Below are 18,700 nucleotides of genomic sequence, written 5' to 3'. Positions count from 1 at the left end.
AATCGTTTTTTCGGTTCAGGTAATTTAAAATCTGTAATTAAATACGAGCAAACTTTTTCTCTGTTTTTCTTTATAAATTTATTCATATAGTACAATAATCAATTATCGTATTTCAAGTTCAAATCCCGGGTTGCTATTTCTTGAAAAAAAAAAACCAAAAAGCCCTAAAAATTAGTCACGGTTTGAATCACGGATTTCGAGGCGAAATTCATTTCACTAATTTTGATACCTTGACTCTTTCCCCTCTTTAATTTATAAATTCTTTCGTCAATCACTAATTCCTTTGCTTAACTGCAGGGACACATAATTTCTTTGTGCACAGAAAGATATTTTTTTTCAAGAACTTTGACAAATTTAGCAAGACTGCTTGTCTCTCATTACCGTGATTGCAAAATCCCCGGTTGTAGCCGCACAAAAATCCTTAAATCCCAGGAGGATTTTCCCGCTTTTTACACCCCCCGCGAATCATTCAACCTGCCATTGCACAATGTTGTATATATATTTTGTACAGGTGCAATAAGATTTTAATCCCGGAAAAAGCTTCTTTCGAGAAATTGACATTGGTCATTAATTACGATCTGTAATTTTTTATAAATTGAAATACATTTGAGCAATTGCAAATTCGACCAAATTAACATGTCTTTGTTGGCCACAGAATAGATTGATGTACGATCGTTAATTATTTAGAAATTGATTGCACAATAAATCGAATAACTTCAAGCGGTAAAATGAATTACTTGCACATGAACGCTGAATTTTTCAATAATTGAAATTTTGGTTTCAAACATTCGGCTGAACGTTCGAAACGAGTTTCATTTTTCCCTTGTATCCTTTTCAATATTCCCATACAGGTTTATAAGTCACTGTTTTTAAGCCAAACATGAAAATAAAAAACAGAAAGAAAATAAAAATAAAATAAAAAAAAAAACCTCGCGAGTCCAGACTATGATTTCATTCCTAGTATTATTATTGACTTTTTAATGAATCGGAGATTTCTGCGCGATGAAATTCGAAAGGAACGTGAGAATAACAAACAAGTGAAACGAAAAAGAGAAAAAGTAGAAAATTTTTGTTTTTAATATCGTGTTTCCCAGAAGACAGATTCTCTTCTTTTACTCTCCATTCAGCGGTTCCCTTTCTTTCTCACCCTCCATTCACACCTTCGATATTATTTTTTTGTTTCCTTTGCTTTCACCGCAACTTTTTCGCACCACGTATGAAAGAAAATGTTATAGAATATAAGAGACTGGCGGATGCGAATGAGGCGTAAGGTGTGAGTATACATACGTATATATATTATATACGGCGATATGTTCCGGAGTTAATAATTCTGCGTGAAAGTTGATAGAAAAGCGGTTCGCGTTGGTTTATTCATAAATGTATCTCCCATCCAGCTCTTGAAAAGTTTTTCACCCCGCGGGATTTCACAAACAATTCATGCGCCTCCGTTGAAGAAGCTCGAACCACCGAGTCGGTGTTTGACTATGAATAACACGATATTTCTCTCCATCTCTCACTGTGCTTTCTTCTTTCTTTCCACGTTCACTCCGAGAGTCGACGACGATTCTATCAAATTCAAGCTTGATCCAAACGGTGGATGACAACCGGAATTTGTACAAAGAAGAGGTGAAAAATAAAATTAAGAGAAACTCGGAAACGTGTCGCACAAGATTTTCGTCGCTCAATCGTCAATTTTCAATTCTGTTCTTTTTGACGATTTTTTCATTATTTATTTTTCTTTCAATCATACTTCGATTTCGATGTTGTGTTGAAATTTTTCTTCTCGTTGTTTTTTAAGTTACGTCCTTTCTGAAATACTTATTCACGGGTTTGCTTTCAAAATGATTTCAATGATCAATGGAGAGAAAAGAGAAATTTTATACGATAATGAAATTTTCTAATCCACTAAAAAGTATTACACATTTTTCGGCGATATTGTTTGGTACGCGTGTCGCACTGTTGATTATTTTTCCCTTTTCAGTTTACTAAGCTGAACGGTTTTGTTTTTTTTTTTTTTATCCGTAAAACGTATGCTGGAGAAATTTTGAAAAAATAGTATAAAGGCATTCAGAAGAAGAATCGTCGTATTTCGTGTAAATTGTAATTGTCACACCTGTATCGGCAAATTAATTACTTTTCTCCAGCTCGTTTATTGAAAAGGATATTGTCTTTACGATAACATGTTTTTCTTACTAATTTACCAAATATAAAAAAAGTGCAATAAGAACTTACGGAAACGTTAAAAACCAAGGTTAAAAGAGAATATTGAGGAAGGGTAGAAAAGAGCCTACACAAAAGGAAAAGAAAACTTTGATTCGCTGCTGATTAGCTGTTGAGAATAAAAAAGAGAATAATAAAAAATAACCCCGAAAATCGGGTTTTTGTTTTTCTTTGCCGTGCGATTCCGACGCCGTGTGATAACTTGCGGAACAAAAAAAAAAAGAGAGAAAGTGAGAGGGGGGGGTTTCAATGACTGACCCTCGTGTCCAAGACACAGCGACGCGTGGCGTGTACCTATAATATAAAAGGCAGGAAGCTGGGTAGGTAATATATAGGTACACAATATGGTGATTGCTCCCGAACGATCGTCCGTGTTATACGATCTCCGTCTTCCTCCTCGCCTTCTTCATCACCTTCTTCTACTCTCGGCGTTTTTACGACGCACTCCGAACCCATGTATCAGCCTCTTCCGAAACAGCCAATGTCACCAGGTTCTTCCACTTCTGACGCCAGTCGTTTTATCCATGTACATATGTAGGTAAAAAATGTACGTACAAAACATGTATGTACGTATTATACATATACATATGGGGCATTCCACAATCAATTCATCTGTATAGTAAGTAGAAAAGTTCAGTAAAACATGTATCGTTGAAAAAACTGTTCGAATGTTGTTGGAATTACGAAAAACGAGGTACGCGTAACCATTTTGCGCTATCGTCGATCCTTTTTTTATAATTGCAACGCAAAATCAGTTTCTGAGGTTTACTCTACTTTTTTAGTTAAACAAGGCTTTAACGTCAATTTATTGTTGCACGAGCGTTAAATTTTCGCAACGGTTAGGAGAAAATATTGCAACAGTGATCGTAATGGGAAGAATAGTAACGGATACTAGACTTTCCGGTAACTGTTGCGAAACTAATTTTCATTTTCTACCTAGAAATATATTTTTCGGTTGTAGTAAGAAATGAAAATAGTTAAGAACTGAGCCGTAACCGGAACTAAAAATTTCTCTCCGTGTAGGGTCTGATCCTCTTCCTTTTGGATTTGGTCCGCGGTTTTTTATAATGTTGTTCCAACTCTAAAGCACATTCCAATTTTTTTCAGATTTTGTCTCCCTCCCAGCCCCTGTAAATTTAAGGGGGCTTTCCAGTGTGACAGCCCGAAAAATCGCTGTTTTTCGCGATTTTTTTTTTTAAAGAAAAAATAATCTAATCGGTCTGGTTTTTTTTTTGTATATTAATTGGGTATTGAAGAATACAAAACAATTTTTTAAAGATCGATTTATTTATTAATTAGTATCTATAAAAATGATGAAACAATTGTTGCAGAAAATGCACTTGGATGTGGTGGCCACATTGGGGGTCACAATTTTGATCTGAGACAAAAAACACAAAAAGATTATTGATCGGTATATAATTGGCTTTCGTGCTATGGAAGCTTTTTTCTTTTTTTTTTTTTTTGCAAAAATGGCGCCGGTTTGAACAAAAAGTATCGATTTTAGCATTTTTTTTTGGCAGTTTTTTTTACAAAAAAATAGGAAGATGTCAAAAAAAAAAAAAAAGCTTCCATAGCACGATAAACAATGACGTTAAGAATATTGTGTAAAAAATTCAACTCGATAGCTTTAAAACTCTGCCCTCCAAGTTGGCCACCGTTTTGAAAAATGCTGTTTCGAGAAAAACGCGTTCAAAGTTTCAAGTGAGGAAATTTTAGGTAAATCGTTTACTTACGGTCAATCAGCGATGCCAGGTCCATACAATATCCCTTCTGCTTCTTCGAAAAGATCGTGCTCAATGGATTGTTCAATCCGACGAGCTGTCCTCGCCTCTTTGCTATCCAGGGACGCCCGGCGGTTTGCTTGGGTGGTGCGCGCATTCTTGTATTTAGCGGCGAAATCTGCGGCGCTCGGCCCTATCGTGCATCCCATCGTCTCCAAAATTTTTAAAATTGGGTCGTAACCTTCATTGAAGGTGCACACAGCACACTGCGTAGCGATTTCTACTATCTGCTTGCCGCAGAATACGTGCTTTGGGGCTAGTTGCCACACACAGTGATTGAAGCTCTCGTTATTATTTTGAGTGTTCGCGCCCGTACATCGTTCTAAGAGATCCTCCGTTGTTAGATCATCGTAAATCGGTTTTAAAACTTGTTGTACGTCTTCGTCGAGTGCTGGTGGATGGGTGTACTCCTCTCCTGTGGCCTCGGCCTTGCGCCATTCGCACCACGAATCTTCTCCCGGAGGGCAATACTCATGCTGAGGATTTTCATCAGTTGAGCTTTTGTGATGAAATGTAGCCCATATGGCTTTCCTCATATTTTCCACGGAATTGGAATTTCGACGAACTGCCAAGCCATAATATTCCGAGAGATTTGTCAATAATTTTAACGTCAATTGCGCTCTTTTCGGTTCAACAGCAGTGTTTTTTGTTTGATTTTTTTTAGTTTTCGGAGAACTCGAACGAGATCCTTTTTTTTTCGGTTCACTCTCCATTGCCTTGTCTTCGATTTGATTTTTGGCCTTTTTTAGTTGAACTAACCTTTTTCTTGCTTCGTTTCCCCTTTTATATACTCGCTTTTTCACGTGCAAAACGCATTCCTTTTTTTTTACCGTCAAATCGTCACCGTACGGCTTGGCTTCTAATAACATCTTGAATGTTTTTGTATCGCCGTCTCCTATATAGAAACCGTATTTCGCGTTGTGCAATTCTTCTGATCTCTTGAATACTTCGATTATACCGTCGACTTCCATTTTTCCCGCGCTGCCTTCGTGATTGACGTTGCATTCGGATTCATGCGTCTCAGACCACGCCTCGTACTCGGTTGTTCCCTCTTGTCCTTTCCAGAATACACAAGCCTTGCAGAAGCTTGATTTGACAGCAACATCCAAAACTTTGTTGGTATATTTTCCAATCACGGACACGATACCCATGCGCGACGTGAAACCGCGTTTCGACCACGATCCATCACCGGACACCGTCAGAATATCGCCCCGATTTTCTGCTTCCAAAGTTTTTTCCTTCTCTTCGGTACCTGCTTTTTTCACGACGGCCTCGTATATTGATTTCGCTGCAATCTGCAGGATTTTTACGATTCCATAATAGGTGTTATTATTGAAGTTTGCAGTTAAATCCATCAAGGCGATAAAATTTCTAATGCCATTTATGCCGATGCCGACCAATCGCATGACAAAGCAGAAACGACGATTGATTTCATAAGCATTTTTTATCAAAGGACAAGAATCTATCTCGGCCGGATCTGGACACGAACACTGAACACAAATTTTAAAGCCCAATCCGCGAATCGATTTTTTAAAAAACTTCACGTCGCTATTACACTTTTTGCACTTCAACAGTTCCTGAAGAGCGCCGAAAACCAAAAAGAACTCCAAAATCACGTAGCTAAACGTTTGATCGATTCGGACTTCAAACTCTGGACTCTTTTTCAAGATTTTTGCTGCCGAAGTGCTCGCAAACGTTAGATTCGTTTCGATATCGTGTCGATTTGTTCCCTTGAAACCACCGGATCTTTTTCGTCTATTTCGCGGATGTCCGCTTCTCGAGCCTTTTCTATCCTGCCACGCACATTCCTCTTTCGTACATCTATCCATTTTGAATGTCGAAATCGAACTGAACGACGAGCAGGTAGGACGTACATGAACTTGGCTCGCTAATTATCGAAAATATGAAATCGGACTATTGCATAATTTGCCGTCAATTAGCCGGAAATTAGTCACGCCTTATTATTTTGTCGCACCCAATTAAAAAAAAAAAAGCGGATGGCGTGCTAAATTCTAAAGACATCCGGTTTTGTATTTGAAAATTGAGTGCGACAAAAACAAAAATTCGACGACTAATTTGCGGCTTATTTGCGGCAAATTATCAACCTAATCAGAATCACTCATGGTGCTCGCTGTGCGTTATTTTGGTAGTTGGCGGGCTAAATTCTTGAAAAATCAGAACGCCATCCGCTTTTGTTTTTGAAAATTGAGTGCGACAAAAACAAAAGTTCGACGACTAATTTGCGGCTTATTTCTGGCAAATTATCAACCAAGTCAGAATTACGAATGATGCTCGCTGTGCGTTATTTTGGTGGATGGCGCGCTAAGTTTTTGAAAAGTTAGCACGCCATCCGTTTTTTTTTTTTCAAAATTGAGTGCGACAAAAAAATAAATTGCGCGACTAATTTACGACTAATTAACGGCAAATTATGCAATAGTCCGAATTCACATTTTCGACAATTGGCGAGCCAAGTTCATGTACGTGCAGGTAGGAACGAGACAATAGAAATAACAGTCGCACGGGCAGACGGCCGACGCGGCAGCTGTAGCGCTCCGTTGCCTTCTACCAAGAAATGCTGTACAGTAACCGAAATAATCTGAATTTCGGCATGAAAATTTCAGGGAATATTCGGAAGAGTGTATACTATTCGATAAAGCAAAAAAAAAAAAATCGATTTTTTGAAAATTTCACATTGGAAAGCTCCCTTAACTCAAACGTGATGTTTTGCTTCAAAAATGAATTCTATAAGTCGAGAAAAAAGAAAAAAAAATATCTAGCTATTGTTTAAGGATCGCAGAAAAAGCTCTCTCAGTTTTCCTACCAAAAATTGATTGTTCAAATATAGTAAAACATCGGCAAAGTTGAAGAAAGTGGCAAAAATGTCGAAAAAAGGTCTTTATTTCGCATGAAGAATCGCGCTTCGAAGCCATTTCCACGACTACGGGACTCTATGTGGAGTTTGAAAAATGTCTGGGGTGAAATTCACCCCAAGTGACCTATCAGGGTTAAATTATGAAACTGCGACGTTTTTGAAAATCATCATATAAATTATATAAATTCTGTAGCGAAAATCGAAAATATTCCAGCCAAAATTGAAGTGAGCAGATTTGAATAACTTTTCAAGAACCTGTTTTCATTTCACGAGAATTTTCAGTTTACCGCTCAGGCCTGTTTAATCAGTTTAATTATGCGATCGCGATTGACAATTGATGATGATATAAATTATCCGTAAGACTTGTATAACTATATATAAAAAGAAAAAAAAAAAAATCCCAGCATTCAGATATCTGTTATCTAGTTTCAAAAACTCGATATGAAAATAGCTGTAGCTATAGTAAACTGCATAAAAAAAACTATTATTAAATCGTTTGTACACTTCGTCGGATTACAAACAGAACGGAGGTAATTCGCAAATCACAGCTGCTGTTCGAGCCAAGGATGACAGTTAAACGTGGGCTAAATCAGTTGTGCGGAAATCTGTTTCAACCAATTTGTTACGAATATTAGATAACATTATATTGCAACAGTCGACCGCGTGTGACGAAATCAGCCATACACATTGTAATTATACATCCTTTACGATAATAATTGTTGATCGATTCGTTTGCATACATAGAATATAAACTCCGTGAAAAGTGACATAAATGTTTTTCACCTCCGGAATTGGGAATGATTTTCGAGTGACTGTTTTTCGCGTTTTGACTGACGTTATTTTTTACTTTTTTATTTTTTTTTTTCATTCGCTCTACGTTTGTTTTATTCCCTTACCCGCCTGTTTGTACTTCATTTAATGATTACGTGTTTGACGCGATTGCAGCTGCAGCGGCAGAAATGAGCTTGCAGCTTGTTGGACGGCGTGTTTGCGTAATGAAGAAATTTCTATACAGCACGCGTACGGTGCTTGATTCGTTTGCCCTCCCCCCCGCTTCTCTCTCTCTCTCTCTCTTTCCCTCTCTCTTCATACCTGCAGCGTGCTATCCGAAACGGCGTTAGGGGTGAAAAGGGAAAAGCGGAAAGGGGATGGTTATCGATACTGGCCAAAATGCGATCTATTTGAATGCAGAGCTGGTGGCGTTCGGCAGACGAAGCTTTCTCTCTCTCTTTCTCTCTCTCTCTCTCTCTCTCTCTCTCTCTCTCTCTCTCTCTCTTCAACCCTCGCATATAGTTTTACGTTGTGCACGTAGAGTGCATATACTATACAAATTCACGTGAAGTATTTCGAAGCGAATATGAAAACCCGACCTGCCGACTAGCATATAATATACAAATCTTGTTATATCCTATACATGTATACCGTACGGATCTACGTTTGTATATGTATATGTAATACGTTGTGTATATCTATGTGAGATACGAAAACCGCCGAAACCCCCAAAAGAATTACGATCTCTTAGATCGTCGAAAAATCCACTCCGCGTGGAAGCTCGGGGGATGAAAAAATGGCAAAAGAAATTTAAGGGATGAAAAGAGAATGGTAGAAAGAAAAGATTGAGCCGGAGAAAAGAGAAACACGTCACATTCTTTTCAAGGTGCATTCTTATGTCTTTCTTTTCACACAAAGATGCAGGAAAAATTTCAATATTTTCGGGTATTTTGCGTTTCGAATGTATTTTTTCCCACGACTCTTTTCTCTCCACACTTGAAAATTCGCTTTAATTTTTAGCTACGAAATATATAAATCTCGTTGTTTTTTGTTTCCTTTTTCCACTATTTTCTTTCATCATCTTTTCGGTTACATATCGTCCTTTAAAAACTATGAAGCAAACAAATCTGTTTCGGTTCGGTCAATTATTTTCGATACGAAAATAAGACCTGAATTAGAAAAACGCCGCGAAGTGATTCCAATAAGACCGAAGAAATAAAAAATAAATTGATTCCTCCGTATCCTATTTTCTCTGATCCGTAATATCAATATCGTTCGTGTAAAGATTCGACGATCAAGGAAATTTGCAGAACATTATTGATTTATATACCTACCTAAACGTTAATATTAAAGCGTAATTCGAAGATACATAAATCTGCAAAACGTTTATACGTATAATATAATAATAACGACTCGACCGAAGGAAGAAGGAATCAGAGGAATCAGGGGAAGGGGAATCCAGTTTACCGGATGACTGGATCGGAATACCGGCCTACAGATCATTAAGGTCCCCGGTTCTCAAAATTGTTTCCCCTCCGTTCAAAGCCAGATTCGTACGTACACTGTGCACATGCGAATGTGTGTACATGTATGTGTATTTGTATATTTATACAGGCGTAATACACACGTACCCACACCTGTGGGAAATTCGAAGGCCACTCCCAGCAGTTGATTATTAAAATTTTCCCCTAATTATTTCCATTCGTGACTGATTTGTTTAATTACGAATCCCGTTCCCCCACTCTTCGCATTTCCCTCTTCACCGGCTGATTTCAACGGTATTTTCCGCTGTTGTGATTCTGCGACGCGCGTCTCTTAATTAATTGCTAACTGTATTTACGTAGCCTATTAATTAGCCCCGCTTTTCATCGGACCCTTACCATTAGGTTCGTTCGTATATACGTGTTATAAGTATACGTGTATACGATAATTGGATATTATCAATATTGACATCGATTTTCTTCATCCCGTCAGATGCGTGAGCAAATTTTCATTCCGCGTAAAATTTCCCACATTCGTAGGAATTGCAAATCGTAATTACGGTCACCGGAAACGTTTTAAAAAATCGAATACAGTATAAAAGAAGAAAAAGAGGAAGAAGTTTCGAGAAAAGAATATTGAAATCTCGGTAAAGACTTCGATTCCTACACGATCTGGAATAAATAACATTTCGGTATAATTTTCTCTTACGCAAAAATAAACTGTACCTACATACATATGCCAATAATTGTTATTTACGCCCGACGAAGTAAGTTGACTCACGTTCGTTTCTCCGACATTAGCTACTCGCGATGCAAATAAATAACTAAACATAGAAGGTAATTTTTCTGCAAGGTCGCAGATCGGGTCTTCTTCATCACCGTGCCTGTACATGTAGATATTCACGTGTCTGTGCATGTACCGATGTTCAGAGTTATGTAATGCATGTGTGTTACGCAACGCGTTTATTGGCCTTTGATGTGCAAACTGGAGATGAATTCTCTCCGCGAAAACGTGCAGCGTGTTCACTCGGATTCGCCAAATTCCGAGATTCTGCCATGAATATATGCGTCTACAAATACATGTGTACTTACACGCACGTAAGGAAAGAAGCACGTAGCGAAAACGTTAAATTTTATATTATTATTACAAGAGGTCGACGGCGTGTGTAATATTTGCACAAAATTGAAATTTACGCGAAGAATGAAAAATAGCTTTGAGAATATTTTTATCAACACATTTAAGTATATTCATCCAGATTCTACGTAGTGTATATGGGACTTTCTTTTACAAATCGGACAGATTTGGATAAAAATTGTACCGACACATTTTTGATTTAGCCGAATGTTTTTTTTTAAGAGTTCTATATCGAAAAAAAGAGACACGTATTCGAGGAATTCTTTTTTCCACATATTTTTGAAAACAGAGGTGGTCTAAAATTTGAGATACTGGTGATTTTCGGCCTGGAGACTCATTTTCAAAAATTCATAACTCCGGTTCTATTATAAAATCCTCGAATACGTGTCTACTTTTTTTCGATATAGAACTCGTAAAAAAAAAAAAAAAAAACATTCAGCTAAATCAAAAATATGTCGGTCAGAAAGGTGTTGGGTTTGGAAAAGAATGTCCAACATGTATAATAACAACTTGCAGGTAAAAACGAGGCTGAGGAAAAAATTTTCAACGAGAATTAATTATCAAACTAACAAGTGGATGAAAGAATTTTGGAATTCTGAAAAGGAAAAAAGAAACAAATAAGTAAGAAAATAATACGAACGAGAGGAAATCGTCCGCGGGGTTATTTCGCGGTGCGTTAAGCGTCACGGCTCCGTACCGTATAAATGTATATATATATATGTACGTATATGATATAACAGTCCTAGGGTGTCTTCACGTCAAAGAAAAGCGACACGATAAATCTCGGGCTTTAGTCTCACCTCAGCATTCTGTCATATAATACGGCTATATCAATTTAAGGAAGATCGAGGGACAGGTATATAATATAGATGCGGAGGTTGTATACCTTTTACGGTGGAAAAGAGAGGCGATATATATATAGAGCTGCCATACGCCTCGTGTCTGTACGGTGGAATTCTCTCCCCCCCCCCCCCTCCACCCCCCCTACACCCCCTAGCCCTTCCGTTTCCCTCTTTTCAGTTTTCGTTTTTCTCCTCTTTATATTGATACGCATTACCTTTCAGGCTGTACGCGTGTATGTATACACAGGTATGTGTGTAATGAAAAAGTAAGAAAAATATGTATTAGAAAACGAAAAGAGGGGTAGAAGGCGAGTGATCGGATCGATATATTATGGAATATGGTATGAGCATGTATACGATGTGAGGAAAAAAAATAAAATGAAAACAAGGATTTCAAATTCCAGAGAGATAATGAAAAAGAGATACAAATAACTGATGAGCAAAAAATAGTCGCACGGAAAATTTAGTACAAGCAAAAGAAGAAAAAAAAAAAAAACATGCGGCTTTAGGGCGGTCATCAAAAAGCCCTCGAACTTCCCGTTCTCACGCTGCAGGTTCCAAGTTGACAGAAAAAAAAGCATATTATCTAATTCGAATTTCGAACTGCAAGTTCAAATTCGTAACGAACGGTTACATGAAAATATGACGATTTTGATCATTCTGAATCACTATAATGGACCCACTTGCATAACGAGTTTTGGAAGTCTGACTTTGGATTCGATTCAGTGACGACGACTCGAAAAACCTCTGTCTACTAGTTTCTACCGAAATCCGAATATTTCTAGACTTTTACTCGTCATATTCAGCGAACCTTTGACTATCAAATATCATAAAAATCGGAATGTTTTTAGTCTTTTTTTCCAGCACGTTGAATACGCCAAATGTAAATTTTGCAAATCTGACCTTAGATTCGTGATAACCGAGCCAAAAAACGTCACGGTACCAATTTTCATTCAAATCCATTCATCGATCCTCAAGATATCATTTTTATTTTATATTTTTGAATTTTGTTATTCAAGTAATTCAAAGAGTACCGAATCGATAAACGCCAAAATCTAATCAGTTTTAAGTTTGGAAAGCCACGTCAATTGAGACGGAAATCATTGAAAAATCCGGTACCTCGTTCTCGAGATATCATCGAACAGAAAACCTGATTACACACATCCATACATATTACATTCACGCACACATGGTTACATTTACGATGGTTGGTCGCCCTGGATAAAAACTACTCACGGATTGTAGCACATGCGCATTAAATTTTAGCAGACGACGGACCATGCGGTCGTTAGGAACTCGCTCTGTATATGGGACATTCCACGTCAATTCGACTAGGGTCTGACTCTGACTCACTCTCTCGGATTTGATCCGCGTTTTTTACGTTGACGTTCTGGCTTTGAAAATCATTGCAGTTTTTTTCGGATTCTCCCCCCCCCCCCCCCCCCCCCCCCCCCCCGCTCCCTCCCTGTCCCGTACCGACAGAATTCCTTTAAGGATGAAAGTTTGACAGTGAATGCGAGATTTGTGAACATTATGAAAAAAATTAACGAAGTGGGCAGGCAAAACGATAATTTTTTAAATAGTTTTTTCGTAGTCATTTTGATTGTTCTTTACAATTTACAGGGTTCAAGGATTTATTCGCTAATTGCAAGAGCAATCTGGAAGTTTCGATTGAAATTTAAAAAAAAAATATTCAAAATCCAAATAAATAAAAATTATCGTATCGCCTGCCCACTTCAATTACTTTCAGGATCTTCAAATATGTCTCAATCATTGTCAAAATACAATCATTTGAGAAGCTTTGGGTGCGCGGGTCTAAGCAGAGGCAGTGAGAGAAATTTGAAAACAAACATTCGGATGATTTTTACAGTTTTAAGTACAATGTAAAAAGTCACGTACCAAATCCTAGAGCGTGAGGGTCTTACCTAGTTAGAATTCACGTGGAATGCCCTATCTAAATTCGAGGGGAAAGGAAACTTCTCCGACGGCAAAGATGAGGGGATGGTGGATATCGGAGCAAACCGGAAACCGTTAAATATCTTTCTTTGGGGTGGTGATCCGTGGTCCCTAATTCACCGAAAACACCCCTGCGTGCAGGGATTCACTCGGGGTGCGATACCCACTGTGCCGTGGCAGTTTGAGCGTGCGGCGATTTACCTGCGAAATGTGTAGTAAAATAAATGGCGCAAGGGTGGGAAGGGCAGGTGGGGGAGGGGGGGGGGGGGGCGGGCTTCTAAATTTACTTTCCCTTGGATTAAGCGAAATACCCTTTCAGCTAGTTACAGCTCCGCTTAAGTGCCTCCATTTCCCCCCGTTCCCTTCTCTTTTTTTCACCCCACATCTTCACCCCCCCACCGCCCGTCTATACAAGCGATGTTAGCGTTTCATTCAATTTTTCAGTTAAATACGGGGATGAATTTGTCTTCGGATTTGGCGAGCTTCCGGAATTTATCTAAATACGTACAGTGCATGTGTAGCACAGGTACCGTATAGTGTGTATACGTACTGTATTGGTATGTATCGATTTTTGTTCTGTTTGGTCAGTTTTCTTCGCTCCCTTCCGCCTTATTTTTCCCCATACCTTTGACTCTCTCTCTCTCTCTCTCTGACTCTGTTTCTCTATCTCCAATAAAGAATAACGAAGTCTCTCCTTTCGCAATTCGATAATTCCCAATCACCCAGCGATCTATCGGCGTAGCGGTCACTTGGGAATTTTGTGAGAATCAGGAAAAATTTTTGGTACATTACTTAGAAAATTGATCTGTAGAACAGAAATCGATCATTGTACGGTTGTCTTTCATTTTATTTTTGTCAGCGGAGGTGGGATGAAAAATAATCAATCAATCGTATTGTATACTTGTATCAAAGCGCGAGAAGACTCCACGAAACCAAACGTTCTTTGCCCTACGTTTTTTTATTTTATTTATTTTATTCTGAAAACGTGAAAGCTCAAAATTTGAGCTAGTAGTTTTAGTCGCCGTTCCCATGGTGAGTTAATGCTGTAAAAAATAAAAAACTGTTACAATCTTTGAGGTCGAAATTCTAGCTCCACGTTTGATCTAAATTTGGAACGAACCTTCGAAGTAGGTATTTGTAATTTTCCATTCTCGACGTTAGGGGTGTTGAAAAATGAATGAAACTATGAAAACGACTGATTCAAGCTCGATTTCGAACGAGGAAATAAACAAAATGTAAAGAGCTTGGCGTTTGTTTCGATATCATCTAAATTACGAGAGAGAGAGAGAGTGAATTTGAGCTTTTTTTCGATAAGCTACCACTAGAGAATGGGATACGGTACAGAGTTGAAACAAAGCTTAAAATGCAGGTCAAGCTTTGCGCTGGATGCTGAACCTTTCCCGACAGCTCTGGTAATCCAATAATTTTGATGGGACCTATCAAGCGTCTGATTTCAAGCTCGTTTTGCAAAAACCAAAAAACTAAAGAGAGGGGACTCGTATTTAATTAAGATTGTAAAAATCGATATCGAAGTGAAGAAATAAATAATACGCCGCGCGTCTGGTATATAAGTGTAAAATGATTACTGCCTGTCAAGCTGTAAAATTCCTTTCCAATCCGATTTCGCTCATCCCTTGCAGTCTTCGTTTTCTCCTCGTTTTACTCTTCATTTTTTTTTTCCCCCACACTTTTGCGCTCGCAATTTCATAACTTCGGCTCACTCCCTTCCGCAACGTAAACGTAAGGTGAGGTGAGGTGAGGTGAGGTAACGTCTTTCATCGTTTTCGCATCGAGCACAAAAGCCACAGCCACTGCCAGTCGATAACCCACAACTTTCGAAAGCTGAGAATCATTTTCTATACACAATCTCATGTGTATCTGGCATATCGTATATTGAATAATATTTACGACAGTCAGTTCCCACTCTCTCTTTCTCTCTATCTCCATTTGCGCGCTAGGATCAGGTTCACCGCGTGATTTAGTAATTTTCTGCATGCAGGATAGATTTAGTAATTCGATTTGAAACTTCACGCGAAGCTCATAATTAAAGCTCAATAGGATGCTCGAAATTCGACCACTCCGATCCTAGATCCAAAAACGAAATGGTATTTATTGCGCGAAACGAAAAATGGTCGAGGAAAAGAAATAATTATACTTCGGTCTTAAATTATCTGTAACGAATCTAAAAATAATAAAAATTCAGAAATCTTTGTAACGATTTCTAGTCAAATAATAAATGGATGAAAATCGACGACGGTGTAATTTCTTGCAGTGCTTTTTTTTTTTTTACGTACGCAAGAATTACGCCTCTGCGTTCATACCTGTAAAAATTCGGATGGTCGAATGGCCGATAAACTATTCGGTGAACCGGCTGAGCTGAACACACGATTTCCTATATATACGCATATATATATATATATATATATATATATATAGTAGGATAGCTACTCGACGTGTAAAAACGTGAGAGAATGCGAAAGGAAGAAGTTCGCGAGTTCCGAGATACTTCGCGAGTCTGGAACAAAAACCGGAGCTTGATCCTTCCTCATCATCCAACCAGAGGCCGAAAATACTAGAGGTTGAAAAAAGAGGGGAAAGGAGAGCAGGGGCAAAGAAATAAAAATAAAAAAAACAAGGGAAATGAGGAAAAAATAAGTTACTAAAATTGGGAAACAAAGAGACCCAACGGAGATAAATTCACCCCCGAAGGCGAGAGACGAGCACTGCGTATATCGGATGTCGGAGAATTGATGATGATTGATCCGTGCGGCGGAAAAGGAAAAGAAAGAGATAGAGAAAGTGAGAAAGAGGGAAATAGAGAAAGAGCGGATCGCTGTCCAGGTTACGCGTGTCTCTCCTACTACTTGACGAAACCCGTTGCACGTCGTTCAACCTTTCCCTCGAGTTTTTTTTCCCGGATTTTCGACCACCCTTGAAATCAACCCCCTCAACCGTCAAGCCGCAAAAAAGTTCAACCCGCAACGATATGCCGGATACGCAGTCTTCATCGAGGGTTTCGGGCGAAACAGCGCGTGTCTGAAAATGAGACCTTATTGATTTTCCTTTTTTTTTGACGTGGAATTTTTCCCTGCCGATAATAATAACGTGTACAGATAATTTTATTTCTCCATGCAGCCTGGAATTGATCGATACGCGCGCTTAACCACTCTGATCATTTGTTTAATTTTTACGATTGTTGTGTAAGTAAACGGTACTGAAGCAATTCAAATGGGTCGATTCTTTTTCCAACATCACATGGTGTATATAGTTGTAATCATACAAACAAAAGCTTATGGTTACAGATTTTCGACCTGGATTATAGTTTGAAAATAGTGGCGAACGAAACTTTCAACGAAACTTCAGCTTGAAAGATGCGGCGGAATTATTCGGAAAAAATGATTTGCATTTGGACAATTTCAACCGAAAGAAACAACAGGAATATTGTTAATCAAATAGATTAAGTCTGAATTTAGTTTAAGAAAGAAACGAATAAATATTTTAGTTGATTGGTACCTGGAATGTTTAAGTTTCTTTAAAAAAAAAAATTAGTTTCACGGTTTCTCCTTAATTCGGAATCGTGTTGAACAGTTTGAAATATTTTTGGGATTTTCTCATCGGTATTTGCTATGTTTGACAATTCTTTTCGTTCCTTTTATTCATCAAGTTATTCTAACTATTCTCGCTTTGACTTTTCATAGCGCAGTATATTTGACAAACAATGGAATCGCCAAAATTGTCCAAACGAAAATTTATATCAACCCAACGTTTTTTTAGAATATACAAGCAAAAACAAATCTGTCAAAAATCCAGGAAAAGAAAAGTCAAAAACGAAAAAAGAAAAGAAATCTTATAGTAAACAGATCAGGGACGTTATCGCAGCCTACACCTTGATATTGAATACACATGTGTATGTGTGCGAATAAAATATAAGTTTGAAAATCGATCAGAAACTTTTTCATACACCGACTAATTTCACCGGCTTGTTCAAAACTCTGGAACGTAGCTAAAGCTGCGTTTCATGTTGCAACTTTTTTCTACCATTCTATAATAGATGTATACATAAAATCATGATTTATAAAAAAGAGAAAAAATTATGTAAAAGACTGAACTTTGACAAAGGTTAAATATACATAGAGATGAAGAACTTTTTGACTTTTCCTGCAAGTATGATGAAAGAAATCTTTTCGTTTTCTTCGTTGAACAAAAGAGAAATCGCAGATAATCAAAAATCTGTTTCATCAATTAGCGATACCTTATTCATTTTAACTGAAGAAAGCCTTCTCTGGTCATGTTTGCTAAATGAAACATACATTTTCCAAACTGCGTGCGCAAAATGCCCTATTCCCACGCTGTGAAAAATTGTGCGCAAAGTAGTTACTCCGCACACTGGCGAGCGAAATTAATTGTTTTACGTTTAATATCAAGGCGCCTGTCACTGAGAACGAGATAGCTTAAAAAATTATTTCTCATTTCATAATAAAAGAAAAACACAATATAATATGAATATAAAAAGCGTGACATCAACATATGAATAATGGCAATTGTTAAATATTTTTTGTATTACAAACATTCATAGACGAAAAAAAAAAAAATTAAACAAAAATTATTCCAAGTATGAAAACTTTTGGTTTTGAGATGATTCTGAACATTTCTATTTTTCGAACGATTCCTTGCATCTTTAATTTTCTTATAATTCTCAAGTTTTTTTTTTTTTTTTTCTCTTTTTTTCTGCATTGCTCTTAGAATTTTCACGAGTACCTTCTTTCATCGCTTCCTTCGGGCGTCAAAATACATTCGTGAAAAAATCACCCACTCTGCGCACTTGTTGCGCAACGTATTATTTCCCGTCAGGGTGCAGTGGTTAATTGTTCGCAAAGAGTTGTTACAGGGAAACCACTAGAACGTTAGTTGGTACAACGACACTTCTCGTTAGCAACGAATTACGTGACGTCAGATTCGGTAAATAAACGTCCCAGAACACCCTTGAACTCGGAACTGAGGTGTGAGACTGGCTCAACTCACCCCTTCAAAAGGGCGCGGCGCGGAGAGGGGGTGGGAGGGGGCGGGGGGGGGGGGGGGGCAGCTTGCGTGCTTCCCTCGCTCTAGCAAACCGTTCGAGATTCAATTACCGGCTGCTCAAGGGCTGCCAGGGTTAGTCCGCACCCCGTCTCAACCCTTCAAGACGCCCCGCGATCGGTCCGACGAAAGCTGCACCGTAATCCCGACAGCTGAATGCGGAATAACTTTCGCGCCAATTCATTTCACACGCCCCAGTTTCTGCATTTTAAGCTCGAGGAATTCCGCCGATGCTTCGGGGGAAAAAAAAAAAAAAAAAAAAACTATCAAATTGCAAATTCGAAAATTTCATTTTGCGGAAATGAATAAAAGCGGCTGTTAAAATCTACGGCTTTCGATGGATTCACATTTCGTGTATGGTTTTGGGATCATGTGCATATTTTTCTTTTCAAAATTCTCAAATATTGAAATTTAATCTACGCACCGCGACCACCGATATGTGAATTATTTTTTAATCCAAATACCGTTGCAGAGTTCATTATGATTCGAGTCAAAATTATTTCACATTCAATCCATCCTAGGTTCGATCTTATCGGAGTTCAAGTTGTTATTCCATTGAATTGCAA

General features: G+C 38.1%; 1 protein-coding gene and 1 long non-coding RNA gene across 2 annotated transcripts in view; one reads left to right on the top strand and one right to left on the bottom strand.

The window, feature by feature from the left end:
• LOC124216532 (lachesin-like) overlaps positions 1-18,700 on the top strand; it is a 108,490-nt gene that overhangs the window by 9,382 nt on the left and 80,408 nt on the right. The window lies entirely within an intron of this gene.
• Positions 1-18,700, bottom strand: part of LOC124216533 (uncharacterized) — a 101,670-nt gene that overhangs the window by 9,384 nt on the left and 73,586 nt on the right. The gene's annotated exons all lie outside the window — the stretch shown is intronic.

This window comes from Neodiprion pinetum, chromosome 4 (genome assembly GCF_021155775.2).
Source record: "Neodiprion pinetum isolate iyNeoPine1 chromosome 4, iyNeoPine1.2, whole genome shotgun sequence".
In the NCBI taxonomy this organism is placed as follows: domain Eukaryota; kingdom Metazoa; phylum Arthropoda; class Insecta; order Hymenoptera; family Diprionidae; genus Neodiprion; species Neodiprion pinetum.
Note: the sequence above shows the minus strand (reverse complement) of the source record. Positions and strands in the feature narration are given on the sequence as shown.